General features: G+C 42.1%; 1 protein-coding gene across 11 annotated transcripts in view; it reads left to right on the top strand.

Annotated features, from left to right (window-relative positions):
- Positions 1 to 16,804, top strand: part of Prlr (prolactin receptor) — a 174,133-nt gene that overhangs the window by 50,652 nt on the left and 106,677 nt on the right. The window lies entirely within an intron of this gene.

Raw genomic sequence — 16,804 nt, 5'->3', positions numbered from 1 at the left:
AACTTGAAACAAATGCACTTCTGGAGGAGAAACCTGATTATCTGATAAACCAACCCTTATCAGGAAGTCTATATCATCACCAGCATTGAAAAGATCAAAGTCTCATAAGCAAGGGCCCATATACATACAAAGGCCAAGTTTCTGAAGCCTTAGGACTCTGCTCATATATACAGATGGTGATTTGACATGTAGACTTAAACATTCTAGAGTTACTTTTTTATTACAAATAATACTGAATTCAGGTCATTTGGAGACTGCCATCTTTCAGTTAAGGAAAAATACGTTGAAAATTCTTCAGTTCAGAGTGAATGACTCAACAAAAGAAGCTAAGGAAATTCTTCAAAACCTATGTTTCTTGCTGTTTGTGGACATTAACCATTCCATAGCCCTGAGGCTGCAATACTCAGTTCAGTACTAAAGCTAAAGCAAAGTTATTGTATGCTAATGTGCGTATCTGTGGCCAACCCTGGGAGAACTAATCCACTTACTCTCTATGGATTTTCCTCCAGTAAGAACTAAGAGGAAATAGAAGCACACCTGGGTCCCAGAGACTCTATTGGAGCTCCTTGAACTTGGTTACAATAAATGAAGAAAATATGATGATATCCTCTAGAGGGAGACCTGGGCCTGGAATCAGGACATCCCCTGGTCACAGGAGGCATGCTGTGGACCAGTGAGCTTGAATAGAAGAACTGAAGCTTTAGGTCAGAACCTATTAGGAACATTTCATTGGGGTCTGCAATGTACCTCTGACAAGGCACATTTGACAACTCAGAGGGTGTCCAGTGGAGGCACATTGAGGAGCCTGGAGACTGTGAGAATCGGGATGTTTTCCCGGAGAGATCCCTATCTCTTCTTTAAAGGTCAGTTCTATATACCAGTGCCTTCTTTGTCCAAATAATAAAAGTAATAGCAAGGAGATGACTCAGCAGATAAAAGCACAAGACTGCTTTGTATCGCTGGGCCCCACGTAGTAGAAGGAAAGAACTGCCTGATGCGAGTTATTCTTTTCCTTCTACATGTATCATGCACGCTGTCACACACACACACACACACACACACACACACAACACACACACACACACACACACAAATGAATAAACAAATAATTGCAAAGAAAATAACTTAAGTAGAAGCAGTGAGCAGAAACTAAATCCTGGGCCCCTTAATGCTGCCTGCTCTCTACAGTGCTGCCTTTCCTGGCTCATGATGGGGAACAGGGACCAGCAGCCGCAGAGTTGATGAGGGACTAAAGAACCTGTTAGAATGATGCTAAGGGGACTCCTTTGCAGATGAGCAAACAGAGTTGGTTTGCGATCTTGGTGTTCTACAAACCATAATTTCCTACCTTAGCCACCTCACATATTAAAAATAAGATTTCAAATAAAATCAGACCCCGCGGGCTTTCCCCATCCACTTCAGCATGTTTCTAACCATCCTTGTTCGGCTCCTGTTTAGGCAGTAATGTGGGTGAGGCTTTATATGAAAGCTTCTGACATCCCCAGGAGCATAATCTCACAGCAAACTCTTTGGGTCTTTCTGCCCTCTCTTCCCTGAGCCTTAGGAGAAACAGTTGTTTTGCAGATTGGAGCTGAGTCCCTTGGTACATTTTGATTGGTTGTGGTTTTCTGTAAGGGTCTTCCTGTCTGTGGCAGTGAAGTTTCCTCCCTGAGGGGTAAGCACTACAGTTATTTGGGAGTAAAACGACTGTAGTCAGGGGAGATGGTGGTTTAGCAAAGTGGTAGGTTATGTTCCAACTAACCCTGAGTAGTTGATTTCACTAACTCTGGGTGGTTAGTTGGCTTCACTAACCCTGGGTAGTTGACTTCACCAGCCTGGGTAGTTAACTTCACTAGCCCTGGGTAGTTGACTTCACTAGCCCTGGGTAGTTAACTTCACTAACCTTGGGTAGTTGACTTCACTAGCCCTGGGTAGTTGGCTTCCCTAGCCTCGGTAGTTGACTTCACTAACCTTGGGTAGTTGACTTCACTAGCCTTGGGTGGTTGACTTCATTAGCCTGGGTAGTTGACTTCACTAGCCCTGGATAGTTAACTTCACTAGCCCTGGGTAGTTGATTTCACTAGCCCTGGGTAGTTGACTACACTAGTCTGGGTAGTTGACTTCACTAGCTCTGGATAGTTGAATTCACTAGCCCTAGATGGTTGATTTCACTAGCCCTAGATGACTTCACTAACCCTGGGTAGTTGACTTCACTAGCCGGGGTAGTTGATTAGGTTGTCAGTACCAAACATAGTTTCCCTCTTGTTCAGTCCGATTCAAGAGCTGTTGGTTAGCACCAAGGTATGCTTGTCACTATTACACACTTTGAATTACAATGCCATGCTGGTTGTTGTTATAGTTCATGGGCCTCATAACTCCAGGCCTGTTGGCTGCCTGCCTCCTTTGAAAGCTTGCATAATGCCTTCTGATACCATAAAATCTAGACCTCAAGAAGAAGGTTCTCAGTTCAGTTCCATCTCAGGAGCCTCTGGGCCCTGCATCTGAACTGCACAATGTCTTCAGAAATAAGAACATTAGGAAGATAAGCTATAAATATGCTTTTTGCTAAGCCAATGGGTCACAATAGGCAGAACCATGATGTGGCTAAGAGCATGGGCTGCGGAGGCTAAGGCCAAAGGGTTCATACCCACATCTTCTCTTATCAGGATCTGAGAATGTGCAGCAGTTACATAATTTCCGTATGATGTTGCCTTTGTGTGGAGATAGAAGTGATAGTGCTTGTCTCTGCTTTTATCACTGGCTTTCAATCAGATAGCATGCCTGTAACTATTCCCGACACACATGAACATTCAAGAAGTTCTGGAGATAATGCTTATAGAAGGAAAAGCAACTTCCATTTCTTAAGACAAAGAGAGAATTTAAAAGGCACCAACTTGCAATGCAGACAGTATGTTTCTTTGGCATTGGTATCTAACGAAAAGGAAAACTTAAATGTGGCTGTATTTTGTGATAATAAGAACACAGTTCCACAGTGATAAGCCCTGTTGGTCTAGTGAATGACAGCTATTCCTGTGGCATAAAGGAAACTAAATCAAGTTCAATGGAATGTTTCTGGCCACGAAGCTCAGAAAGTAAAATCTCTGGAAGTCCTACTGTTCAGTGTGGCTGTCATGACTTCTTCCCCAAGAGAAACAAAGGCCAAGGCCCTGTGCAGAGGCCCTGCTGCCCCACCCTCCACAGTAACAGCTGTGTGATGGCTTCATTCACCTTATCCTAAGCTTTTTTTGTCACATCACATGACATACCTACATGACCAGAAGGAGAAGGAGGGAGAGAAAAAGATAGAGACAGGGCTAAGCGTCTCTTCTTGGTGGCTGTTTGTTTATGCCGAGGCTGGGGATCTCTGAGCCATTTACCCCTCCTTTGGTTCTTTGGATTACTCCAGCTCTGGATTCTATGCCGCTGACAGCTAATGAGAGGAAAGCGAGAAAGAATAGCAATGTCCCTCACATGGCACATTCTGTGGCTCTTGGGAGCCTTCCTGTTCCTTTACTCCTTTATCCGAATGAATCGGATCACAGAGAGAACAGCCGCTGCCTCCTGCTGTCAGGTCAAGTGTTTTCCGTTCCGAGGAGTGACACCCGTTCGTGTCTGTGTGAAATACTGAATTATGGCAGCGTATCCCCAACATTAAAGCCACCAAATGTGTGTGGCAGAACAAGCTTATTTTTCGTGTCCTCAGCTGAGGCAGTGACACGGCAGGCGGCTCCAGTTTGTCTCTTTGGAAACAGAATGATGCCGAGAATGAACAGCTGGGTTGATTTCTTTCATTTGAAATGGTCTGTAAAACTAACATTACTTTTAAATACTATGAATTACATGCGTCCTTGGCATTCCAGGGTAGGGTTCAACTCGAGGAAAATACGTGCTAATCATCCTCATATACCCGAGGAAGTCTTGAGTGAATTTGTAAAGAGGGGACCATGCCCTGAGTGAATGTATTTTGTTGACAAAGGCACAGCCATGTCAAGGACCAATGCCTCAGACCCATGGGAAATTGGCAAAGCCTTTCTCACACAGGTCAGGCTCAGAACAGGCGGAGCCTTCCTCTTGTCGGAGTATGGTTATTAACTGTGTGTGCAAGTAAGAGTGCTTACTAAGGATTCGCTAGTACGTGTAAAGACTGGCAACTGCAGCTTCCTCTTCCCGTGTGTGTTTACAACCTGAGATAGCAACTTCCTATTGAGACTAGCTAGCCCCTCCTTTTGTCATGTACTTAATAGTGGGGCTTAGATTCAGGACTGTTTTCAGTAGCTGGTCCTCCATCAAAACAAGTAGAGGCCACTGGGCACCAGTTCTTCCGTGCAGGGGTCTTTGTCTGTTCTTTTTTTGTCCCCTCACTTCTCAGTAGGGTCAAATCCAAAGCTGCTCATAAAACACAGACCACACCTGTAACCTAGGACTCAACCATCTGGCATATGGAGTCCAATCTTCAAGGTCTGAGGGGAGACAAACTGTAGCCTGCGATCTACCAGTGTGAGCTGGAAGGTGTTCCCGGTGATTGGCCTTGCCCGCCCTTTCTTCCTGTGTACTTTCCTTCTCTTATTGCTTATGGCACTAGTAATTAAACCCCTCTGAATAGAAATCTGTGTGCTCCCCAGAGCATTGTCTAACTTACTTTGCAGAGAGGGAGACTATTTCTGTTGATAGTACTACTTGGCTTGAAAAAGGCCAGTTACTGCTGGCCTCAGTTTCTCTAGATCAACCATTCTAAGCAGTTGCCTATCTAATCACCTACAGTAACAGTAGCTGTGGCCAGAAAAATATTCTTCTCAGAAGATTCACTTGTCTGGAATGTTCTGTATAATAATCTATCTAGAACCCTTGACTAAGCCCATGGACTCACTCTAAAAAGAGCTTTGGAATCTAGGCACATTCATCACGTAGAAAAGAATTCCAGGATCAAAATTATTTCCCCCTCTTTTTCCTTGCCTCTTCCTTCCTCTGTCTTTATGAAGATTTACTCTTAATCCATAAATGAGTTCTGAGACTTGGAGAATTGGGTGGGTTAAACCCAGTGCCATTAAGAATATTAGGGGTTTGGGACACACTTATAAATGTAACCGTCTGAATGACAGCATCTCCCAGGAAATGTTTCTGAACTTATTCTGCATTCAGTGACGTGAAGTGAAAACAAGCACATGGGGTGCCCCTTCCAATCCTCCTGAAATGAGGGATGTCAAACAATTCTCATTTTCCCTTTGTCTTCTGGAAGGTGTGACTCCCCATTCTGTTAGACAAAATTATAGCTGGATTCTAATCCCTAACTAGTTTAAAAGAGTACTAGTTATTGGGCATAACTTTGACACAGTTTAGCTCCTAATGAGATCACTCCTGGTCAAATAGATTGGCAAATGAATTTCAGGGCAAACTTGGTCAACGCAGGCAAGCCTGTGGCTCTATACCCAACCACATACACAGGAAGGCTCTAAATGTTCTTCATTCCTACAGAGCCTCAAGAATTAGCCATTTTCTGACTAACTTATGTAGTAATAAGGGCGGCGGCGGGGCTGCGTCCCCAACACCCCAGCCGCCTGCTACCTTATGGCCGAAATAATTACACAGACACTGTATTCTTTTAAGCACTGCTTGGCCCTTTAGCCCTAGCCCTTACTGGCTAATTCTCACATCCTGATCAACCCATCTCTAATAATCTGTGAGAACCGGTCTTACCGGGAAGATTCTAGCCTAGTCCATCCTGGGTCAGAGCTTCATCCCGGGAGCGGGGCATGGCGTCTCTCTCTGAGGCGTCTGCTCCCGAGAGAGCTGTGGAGTCTCTGCGCTCACTTCCTCTTCCTCCCAGCATTTTGTTCTGTTTACTCCTCCCTCCTATCCTCTAACCAATAAAATGGGCCAGGGCAGTGCCTTTATTAGCCAATGACCTTCCTCCATCATTTCCCCTTTTTCGGTTTAAACAAAAAAAAAAAGGCTTTAACATAGCAAAATTACATATAACAAAACAGTTATCAAGTAAAAGTTACAATAATCTTTATCATAACTAAGGAAAACTACAACTAACTATTCTTAACTCCATCAAAGACTCCAGAAAGATATATTACCTAAGTAAACAAGAACTAAGAAACTTCAAACTCTAGAAATGACAAAGACATCTCGCTGCCTGGACAGTCACCCAAAGTTCTTTTGTACCATTGGGGCATCCATCTTCAGCCTTCAGGCCCATGGTATCCAGCAGACATTTCCATAAAGCAGGAAATTCCAAAGGCAGTCACTATCTGCTTGTCCTGAAGAATGTCTCGCAGACTCTCTCATGAATCAGGAACCCCGAAAGATCATCAAGTTCAGTAGTCCTCTCTCTGCGGGTTCTCTGCGTCCAGTTTATGCAATAGTCCAGGCAAGAGCAGTTTCTTGCCCAAATGGCTATCAAACTCCATAACGAGCCTCTTCGATGCCCATCTTCCTCTTGAAGTAGATTGGTGCTGCCAGGAGCAGAGTGTCTCATTGTCATGAAAAGTCCTATATCATATCCCCCTTAAAATGTAAAAGAACGTTTATAAACCATATTTGGGAACATGGGTGCAGTTTTTTCTCTCCAAACTGCTTCCTGCTGAATGGGGGCGTCGTTAATTAGGTCTTTTATGGTATAACCTGTGTGCTAGTTTCATCTCAGTTGGCAGTTGAGTGAAGCAATTTTTTGAAGGAGTTCACACCAACCCTTCAGGAGGGCGTGGTCCATCATACCAAATTGGAATAGAAGAAATGAACAGCGTCTCATCCTCTGTGAAAACAAAATAAGAAACTCCTTTCCAAAGCATCATGTCCTTAGATCCAAATTTCAAAGTTAAGGCATCAAAATATCTATGTCGGATTAGTTCAGCAGCATTTATCAATAAATATCTTTTAGCATCTGTTGCTCCTTCCTCAGCATTTAAACAATTCAAAGAGAGCATAATAGCATACAGTATCAAAAGTCTCTGTGTATTTTGCATCTTTGTGCAGCTTTGTTTTAACCTCTATTTAGTTTATTTTTACTTTTAACTCTTTGTTTTTTGAGACAGGTTCTCTGTATCTTTGACCTGAAGTAACTCTGTAAACCAGGCTGTCTTTGAACTCTCAGAGATCCGCCTGTCTCTGCCTCCCAGGCATTGGGATTAAAGGTGTACACTACTACACCTTGAACTCACAGAGATCTGTTTGCCTCTGCCTTCTAGGTACTGGGATTAAAGGCGTGTGCTAACACACATAACAACTCTCTTCCTTTTTTTGTTTTTTACTTCAAGAACTTCAACTTTTAGTCTGCATATATTTTTAACACACTGTAAACCATTCAGAAATTTTCTCTGTCTTTGAATCTCTCTTTACTGTATATCTCTCTTTTTCTGACCACACGAGTCTTTAATTTACCAAGCAATATCAGTAGGATTAAAGGCGTGGCTTTGCAGGCTGGATCCAGTCCATTCCTTAGCTTTCCAGCCTCGTGGCGGATATACAGGCTGTAGCCATGTTTACTGCAACAACTGTGTATGGCATTTCAAGGTCCCTGCCAGCAAGTGAGCTACAACAGACAACACTCAAGTCCTCTCTCGGTAGCCGGCCCTCCTGCCTCAAACAGTCAGAGTTTGCCCTGGCAGGATGGCCCAGAAAGCCGGCATTTTTAAACGGCGCAGCTTTTTTCCTGCTATGGCTGAAAACCGAAAAGCATGCGTTCAGCTTTTCGTCAACACAGTTTAAGTGTTTCGTGGCAGGACCTCTTGATGAGCTGCAGGGTTTTGCAGCTAAAGCTGAGTCAGGAAGCCTCTCTCAGATGAGGCGCTTGCTTGCCTCTAGCAAGCAGAGTAGATCCGAGAAATTGTCACTATCAAGAAAACATGCTTTACTCTTTCCCAAGCTTTTTCAGGCTTTCTGTGGATTCAGTTGTCCTTGTGGCCCTAATTATTACAAACTTAAATATGCATTATTCACTATTTTTTACAAGAACATACTGCCTCTCTGTCTCCCTTCCTCCCTCTCCCTCTCCCCCCCCCCTCTCTCTCTCTCTCTCTCTGTGTGTGTGTGTGTGTGTGTGTGTGTGTGTGTGTGTGTGTGTGTGTCAATGGCTTACAACACAGCAGGCTCCCACATGGGATTTTTGTACATATGTCTTTATGCTTATCTGTCTCCCTCTCTCCCAGATCCCCTTCTGTCTCTAAGTCTCTTTTTGCCCTGTTGCAGCCCCGAGAGTATTCTAACCTCTGCTTTATTGTCTTCCCCATTGCCCTTCTTTAAAAGTTTTATTTCTCACGTGGACCCTTTTCTAGTTACTGAGGCTTTATCTAGATTTACTTTCACTTAGAGACACATATTTAACAGTTAAAGGCTAAGACTGGCTTATGAGAAAGGATATGGGGATACGGCGTTTATTTTTTCTGAGCCTGGATTACCTCAATCAATGTAATGTTTTCTGCTTTTTGTTTTCCACCCACCCACTTTCCTGTAAGTTTTATAACATCATTTTTTTTCTTTATGGCTGAATAAATTCTATTTTGTGTATGTACCACATTTTCTACTCATCTGCTGATGAACACCTAGGCAGCTACCCTCCAAAAATAAATCTTGAACTCAAGAAATAGAAGAGACATTGCCTCCAAAATGAGATAAATGACACGTGCCACACTCTTGAGAAGTATGGAGGAGTGCTGTGTGAAGTCACTGTGGAAAGTCACTGTGTGGCCTTCTCCAAGGCTAAAGCTGAATTCCCTAAGCATCTGTGATGATAGTCAGATAGTAACGTATCTGTCCACTTGCTTACTGTTGCTCCAAGACATTGTTCTGGAAGCTTAATTTGGACAAGGCTCATATTTCATCTACTATCCCATCTATTTTGATTGCTTGGCCTGTCGCTATCAATCAATAAGAGAGTATAGCTCAGATGAAGCTACGTAATAGAAAGTGGGTATTGAAAGATCAGCAAACTTTGAACAGCCATGGATGGTGATGGAAGGATAAACAGCTATACCAAGACAGGAAGTGAGGCTGTACTAATGAATATATCATTTCCTTTATTCAGACAACATCTTGGTCCATTTTATGTTGCTATAATAAAGCATCTGATACTGGGCTTCTTGCAGAAAGGATCCACATTGGACAACTCCATTGATTTGATCTCCGGTGACAACCTTCTGACCACATCACAGGATGGCACATAGCATCATGATGAAAGTGTGTTAAAGGAAGTTATCACAGAGTGAAACAGGAAACCGTTCTATATGAGAGCATCTGTTCTTATAGAATCTAGCCAAAGTTCCACAAGAACTGTATTAATCCTTCGCAAAAGAAGTGTCCCCAGTGACATTCCACTAGACTCTGTCACTTCGAGAATTTACCTCGTCCCAATACACCACAGTGGAAATCAAATTTCTAACCATCATATGGCCTTTAAGGGACACACTTAAAACAAAATCCAAACTGCAACAGAACACATCTGTAGATGCCTCAGCGTGTGTCAGAAACGTCAGGACTGTTTTCAGGGATGAAGAGGCCATGTTTCTGCCATAGGTTGTTATTTTAACTAAAGATTTGGAGAGCCACGCAGCTGTCCCAGATGGAGTTAGATGAGGAACTGTCAGAATTGGTGAGCTGTGAGGAACTGGGTTCAGTGGGTATAAAGAACCCAAAGACTTCCACCCTTGACGATTTTAATTAAAGGAAGCAGAAGATTTTAAGTTAGGGTAAGTTTAGAAGTCACTGGGCCAATCTCAAAAGTTCTAATATAATCATTACTAGGAGGTAACCTGTTAGTGATAAAACAAGTGTAACCAGGTGACCCACACTAGAAATGCTATGTCAAAACCCAAGGCATAGTGAGGCATATGTTCACACAGTCATCATGGACCATACTGGAACATGTTTATTCTTCAGTTATTAGTTAATTAGTCTATGAATACTAGTAGAGTGCTTTGTAATTTTCCATATATATGGTATTTTCTCTAAATGCAGTGCTTCTAAAAAGACTTGCAATTTATTCATTTATTTTATTCTTTTATTACATTCCATCTGCAGTGTTCCCGCACTCCTTCCCTCCCAGTTCCTTCTCCATCCCCCTCTGGTCTCAGCCCCCAACCCACTCCTCTCTTTCTGTATAGGAAAGGGCAGTTCTCCCATGAGTATCACCAAAACACAGCCTATCAAATTGAGATAAGACTAAGCCCCTTCCCATGTATTAAGGCTGGGCAAGGCCATCCAATACAAAGGAGTAGGGTTCCAAAGGCTTATAAAAGAGTCAGAGACAGCCCCTGGTCCCAATGTTAGGCATCCCACAAACCATTGGTGGACCAATCTTCACAACTGATTTGCTATATTTTAAGAACTTGGTTTTGATATATGCATAGACAAAACTGTTTTCTAGCAGATTATACCCTCATTTCATAGTCCATTGGCATGGTTTTGTCATACTGAATTATTCACAGAGCAAATTTCTTTGAGATTAAGCTGCACCATTACACTCTTACTAGTCCAGTCAGTGTGATAATTAGCAGTGATCGCAACCAGATTTTCCCTACAGGATTTTATAAAATGTACAGGGAAGACTTTGATTTTTTTTTTTTTTTTTTTTTTGGCATCCAGCTGGATTCTGTGAACGTGCCCTCTATCTGCACTCTAGTTTCTCTGCGGGCTACGTGACTTTCTGTACTCCCCATGTTAGAAAACCGCCAGGCCAAACAGAAGTAGCCACCTCTTGATGAAGTCTTAGTGTTTCTGACATGTTTAAAAGATTGAATGTACTCAAGGGTTTATATCACATTTGCTGGATGCCTGGTATGCAACTGAATGGCAAACTTTTGGTTTCAAAAAAATTAGCCTTGGAAAATTTTTTCAAATTAAAATATAATTACATCATTTTTTTCCTTTTCCTTTCCTCCTTCTGGCCAATCTTATGTAAGGTATCCTCCCCTTTGCGCTCACCCTTTCTCTCTTTCTCTCTCTCTCTTTCTCTATCTATCTCTATCTCAAGTTCATGGTCTCTTGCCCCCCCATTTGCTATAATTTTATATATATATATATATATATATATATGATCTCTGTATATTATTACTTGTATGTATATGACTCCAAAGTTGACCACTTGGTACTAAATAGTCACTCTTCTATTATTTTCATTAATCCTTTGAGTATTTCATACAATGTATTTGGAACATATTTATCTCCCCTCCCCAGACATCTCCACAATTATTCTCTTCACCTTCCCATTCCTTCCCAGCCAACCTTCAGTCTTGCTCTCCCTTCTTCTCATGAGTCCAGTGTGTGTTGCCCAACTAGTCTTGGGTGTGGGGGCTGGTCCTGCTGAGCGGTTAACTTAGGAAAGGTCACGTTAGTAAGAGATCTGACTCTCCTCACAAAAGCTACCAAATGCAATGTCTCCTCAGCTAGCAATGGACTTCATGGCGATAAACCCCCAACATGCCGGGATTGTATCTGGCTTGAGTTTAGGCGGATATTGATTCTCGTGTGTGCAGACACAGTTACTGTGGGTTCTGCTCACACACGGAAAACTGTTGCCTTGATGTTCTCTGCCACCATTGGATGTGGAAAGAGTACTTTTTAAATGACTGAAGAATCAAAATGGGAATTCCTCCAATAAGCAGAAGGAAACTGTTGGGCATCCTAACTCATTAGGGGACTGTGAACGAAACCACAGTGAATCATTCCTTATTTACAAGGAAGTTTATTATGGTGGTTAGCTTCAATTGTTAACTTTATTAGGTTCAGAGACACTGAGGTCATTCGGGAGGCACACCTTTGGGTATGTCTTTAAGAATTTTTTTTTTTTCAGAAAGATTAGCTTTGAAGACAACCACTGCCTGAATATGGTCAACACTGAATAAAAAGGGGGGGGGGGGGGAGAAGAGCGCTGCTGTGTCCTGGCATTTCCTCTCTCTGCTTTCTGATCCACCAAGATTTGACAAGCAAGTCTCCTGTGACCACAGCTTCCATGCCTTCTGACCATAATGAACTATCTCTCCTGAAACCCGAACCGAAATAAATCCTCTTCCCATAAGTTGCTTTTTGTCAGACATTAGGCAATAGTAACAAGAGAATCAATACACATTATTACAATACAAAAGTCAGACAATAATGGCCAAAGACTGGCCATAGTAGCTGTCTGCAAGGCAGCATAGAAGGCAGAACTCTCTCTCTCTCTCTCTCTGGAGATAGGCATGTAAACTAAATAAAACCGTTTGACATAACTCAAAAACCTTAAGCTTAATTGTCCTGTGATCAAGAGATTCCACCATTAACTATATTCTTCTCGACATTGTAATAGATACATTATACAAAAGTGTTTAGAACACTACTATAATACTATACAAAGCAATGAATAAGAAAACAAAACATGAAAAGTTATGTAATGAAATAGTATTCAACTATAAAAAAGAGTAGCCTAGATGAAGTAATGATGCAGTCTAGAATGTAGATGAGGTTCAAAATGTTTATGCTAAATTAAAAATTCACTTGTTTCTTGGTTATATGCTAGGTCCCGAATAGGTAAATCCAAAGAGAGAAGCATTAGATTAGTGCTTACCAAGGGTGAAAGAGTGCAGAAAACTGATTTTATGTGGATGATAGGTCTCCTCCTTCCCCTTCTGGTTGTGATGAAAATGTTTTTACAATAGATGCAAAGCTGATGAATAAAACAAAAACACTACATTTAAAATTTCTGAAAGGCAGTTGTTATATGAATTCTCTCAACTTTAAAGGGAAAATGTAACATTTAAAAAGTATGAACGTTGGAGCCAGGCGGTGGCGGCGCACACCTTTAATCCCAGGACTCAGAAGGCAGAGGCAGGCAGATCTCTGTGAGTTTGATGTCAGCCTGGTCTACAGAGAGAGTTCCAGGACAGGATCCAAAGCTACAGAAAAACCCTGTCCAAAAAAAAAAAAGAAGAAGAAGAAGAAGAAGAAGAAGAAGAAGAAGAAGAAGAAACCATACGTGTGTGTGTGTGTGTGTGTGTGTGTGTGTGTGTGTGTGTGCTGGAAGTAAAATGTATTTTGAAGCAAATTCATAAATAAGCATTGAGATTCATTCTTGAGTTAGGGGAAAACATTGAGAATGTAACTTGAAGAAAAAGGAAAAAGTTTGATGAGTCATAGAAAATTGAGAGACAATTATGTTTTAACAAAATACAATAGACACTAGAACAAGGTTCATTAAAACACAGGCAAATACAAGTGGAACCGCATGTATGTGTTTATAACATATACACTGATATATAAAATATGCAAAGAACATTCACCATCATGTTGTAATTTTTGTTTTATGAAATTTTCCTTTTAAGTTCTGTCTTCTTCAGACTCTTATAAAATGTGTTGTGATCTGCTGGGCAGAAAGACTGTAGAAGATAGCCTAAGAAAATCCACAGTTATATCAGAAAAAAATTAAGGCAATTTTTGGAGTTTCTTATGTTTGGGACTTGAAAAAACAGCTTGCATTACTGCACTGTGCAACTAAATTAAAATAAGCTTTGATTAATACCCCACGAATATGAGCTGACAGGGCAGCCTTGACTGACAGCATCAGATCTGTCTTCACCTGTATGAGAGTATGATTCAATCAAGCCTGGAACAACAACAAAAAATCTGTCCCAGAGTAAGCATGTCCATCACAGAGGCTCTGGTACCCAGGGTATATTTATTCCCCATAACATCTTGAAGGATGGAGGCAAGAGTCCCATCCTGGGAGAATTTACAAAGGCAAAGTCAAGCGAGTAGGTTTCAGAAGAAGTCATGGAACAAGATCTTGCAAGTCTGGGAAGGAGTTCAGAGAAAGTGGCTTGAATTGGGGGAGAGGAGGATCTCTCTCTCTCTCTCTCTCTCTCTCTCTCTCTCTCTCACACACACACACACACACACACACACACACAATCTATGTAAAAAGCATAATGCTGGGGGTTGTAAGGCAGCAATCTGTGTGTGTTGGTGTCTGGCATCAGGATAAGGGATGTTCACATCACAGTTGTTTGAAACGAAAAACACTTTGTTGTCCACTAAGGAGTATGAAAAAATTAATTATTTTTTCCAATAACAAAATTTTCAGTAGAAAAAACAAAACAAAAAATCAGTAAAGCAGAGGTCCATGGAAGACAGGAATGGAAGGTTTCACAAACTACCCTTTAAGAAATGCATGTTAGCAACTCTTTCTTGCCTGTTTATTTCATATTTTGTTTGTATCAGTCTGGGTGGTTTGCAGCAGAGTGTGACTTGCCCTTTTGAAGAGCAAGGAGGCAGAAAAGTTTCTGCTGCCAAATATAAAAGAGAACCAGGGAGACATAGCCTTCCCTGAAAGGTTGTCCTTGCAGGAGACCATGCAGGTCTGGGCACTTTCTTGTCCAATGTTTCCCTTAAGTCAAACACCGTAGAGAGTCTTGCCCCAGGAGTGATTCCACAAGCATTGAGCTAGGCTGAAACTAACTGCCTTACTTCCCAGGGAGCAAGATCTGGGACAAGAAAAGGGACAACAAGATGAATCCTATACCCAAACTTAGTTTTCTCAGTCTGTTAATCACAGTGAAACTTCTAGACCATCAGCGGCTCTCATAAACATGAAGCCCTTTTGTGGGGTGTTGGATTTTGTCAGCCCACACTCCAAGCATGCCCCGGGAAAATAAAACCTTAAGAAGTCATCTCACAGATGGGATATGGAAAGAGAAGCAGAGAGGTGGGGGAAGGGTAGATTGAGAATAAAACTGAAAGACTAGGCAGAGTGGGGGATACAAAGGACAAGGATGGGAATACGACACTTCGCTGATCAGACAGTTTTTTCAAGGCTAACGTTTCTGAAAACATCTTAAAGAAAGAAAGAAAATACAGACCAGAAAGTTTGTTTTTAATTTTAAACTGAGGAACACAGGCATTTAGATACCATCTTCTTATGTGATAAAAACGATGAAAAGGCTAAGATGAATTTATGTTTTTACAGAATCACCTCCTGAACCAGAACTCATTTTGCCTTAAATAAAATATTAGCACTTCCCTCAAAACAAAAATTCCCATCTATTACCCTTACAATGAAATTAGTACCCGGCAGGAGGGAGGAAAAAAAAAAGACAAGTCTCCATTCTCCACTCAGATAGCAAGCTCCAGAGAGAGGGAGCTCGTGTTGCCACTATGCTGAAGAAACAGAAGTATGCCATAGAGCAGGTACCTTAAAGGAGACAGGACAATTCAAGAAGGATTTGGATAAAGTATCAAAATGGCAGACTTTACTAACTGGTGAGCAGCTGTCAAGTTCTAGGACCAGCGGCTTACGCCTGACAGGGCATAGGAGAGAGACAATCAACCCAACCCCAGGGAGTGTTCTGTAGAATGTACCGTCTCTGTAAACCTCAGTCAGCCCTGGGCAACCTCCCTCAGGGCAGCAGAAGGAGGGGTACAACTCAGACACTCCTCTCCCCACGCATACCCAGTGCACACTCGAGCCAAGTCCCTTCCACTTTTAGTTCACAGTGGAAATCAGAAGGCAAACCTTCTGTAGAAATCAGAAGAACTCAGGTGCAAACCATGGTTCAGAACAGGAAACAGGAAACTTGCAAGGAGGAGGGGCCAGGGCTGGAGATGGCACAGAGCTTTGCCAACTTGCACCCTGGTTGGAACTGCAGACGTTGTGGGTAGATGAATGGTTGCCACATCCTGCTCTGAGTTTCGAGCGTGTCTCGGAGATAGTGAGCATCCCTGGAGTCCCACAGCGCATGTACACATGCTGAATATATGTGGTTTGTGTGGTCCTTCCTCACTGGTTTTGAAGACTCACTCCTCTAAGCCGCTGACAACCCTCAAGCGAAGCAATCTGATTGGGATGTCTGGAAATCAACACACACACAAAGGCAAAACTGCTTGCTTGCAGTATTGCCATAGCTTAGCAAACAGTCTTGTTCTAGTTTAAGAAGCCCTGGTACTTCAAAACTCATACTTGGATGAGGTTATTTGGACCACACACAAAAAATGGTTTGAGGGGTTTTTTTTTTTGTTGTTTTTTTGGTTTTTGATAATGAAAGTTCATTTAGAAAGATACATTCTACAGTAAAGTAAGGGTTTTTTAGAAAATATAAATGTCTTTGCAACACTGGCTTAATTCACTTACTAGGATCATGCCCAGCTGTGTTCAGTTTAGATATAAATCATGTGTGTTCTGATGACATGAACATACGGCTGAACTGACCAGGGAAACTAACATTTGTGGAGCAGGGAAGGAGGGGAAGGAGGGTAGCAGGTGATGGGCAGTTACATGTCCTCATGCCTACTTCCATGAAAATGACTCTATGTAACCCAGTTTCATTTAGTATTGTTTAATTTTAAAGAAAATGTGATTTTTCTCTAAGAAAGATATCCAAAGAGAGTTGATCATTGTACCTCCCAGAACCCTAACTGAGACTCAGCATCCTGGCCAAACCTGAAATTTGATGAACTTCTCCCTAGTACAGGTAGTGAATATTAAGTTGCCTCACATCCCTAAGTGTGCCCCCATGGCTGACTTAGTTCCTTCTTCCCAAATACCTGGTACCTGAGCCTTTAGGGCTGAGAAAAGAATCACCTTGCTGCCATCCTACTCATCTGGGGGCCTCTGGTAGGAGTCGGTTCCCAGAACACCAGTTGTTCGGGTATCTGAGCATCACCTCCGCGGGATTTATTTGGGCGACGTCTCCTTGTTTGGGGCATGCTCACCTTGCAGACCGTTGCCCAGACATATTTAGAACTCAATATGCTAGATGACATCTCTCTATCCAAAGGCTACCCAAAGGGAGCGCCTGTGTAAAGCTCCAGAATAAATCTGACTGTCTCTCTAAAGACAACC

The sequence above is a fragment of the Microtus oregoni genome, unplaced genomic scaffold (genome assembly GCF_018167655.1).
Source record: "Microtus oregoni isolate MIOR12 unplaced genomic scaffold, Mior012 000036F_ref0000092, whole genome shotgun sequence".
NCBI classification, from domain to species: domain Eukaryota; kingdom Metazoa; phylum Chordata; class Mammalia; order Rodentia; family Cricetidae; genus Microtus; species Microtus oregoni.
This window is presented reverse-complemented; position numbering and strand designations above follow the sequence as displayed.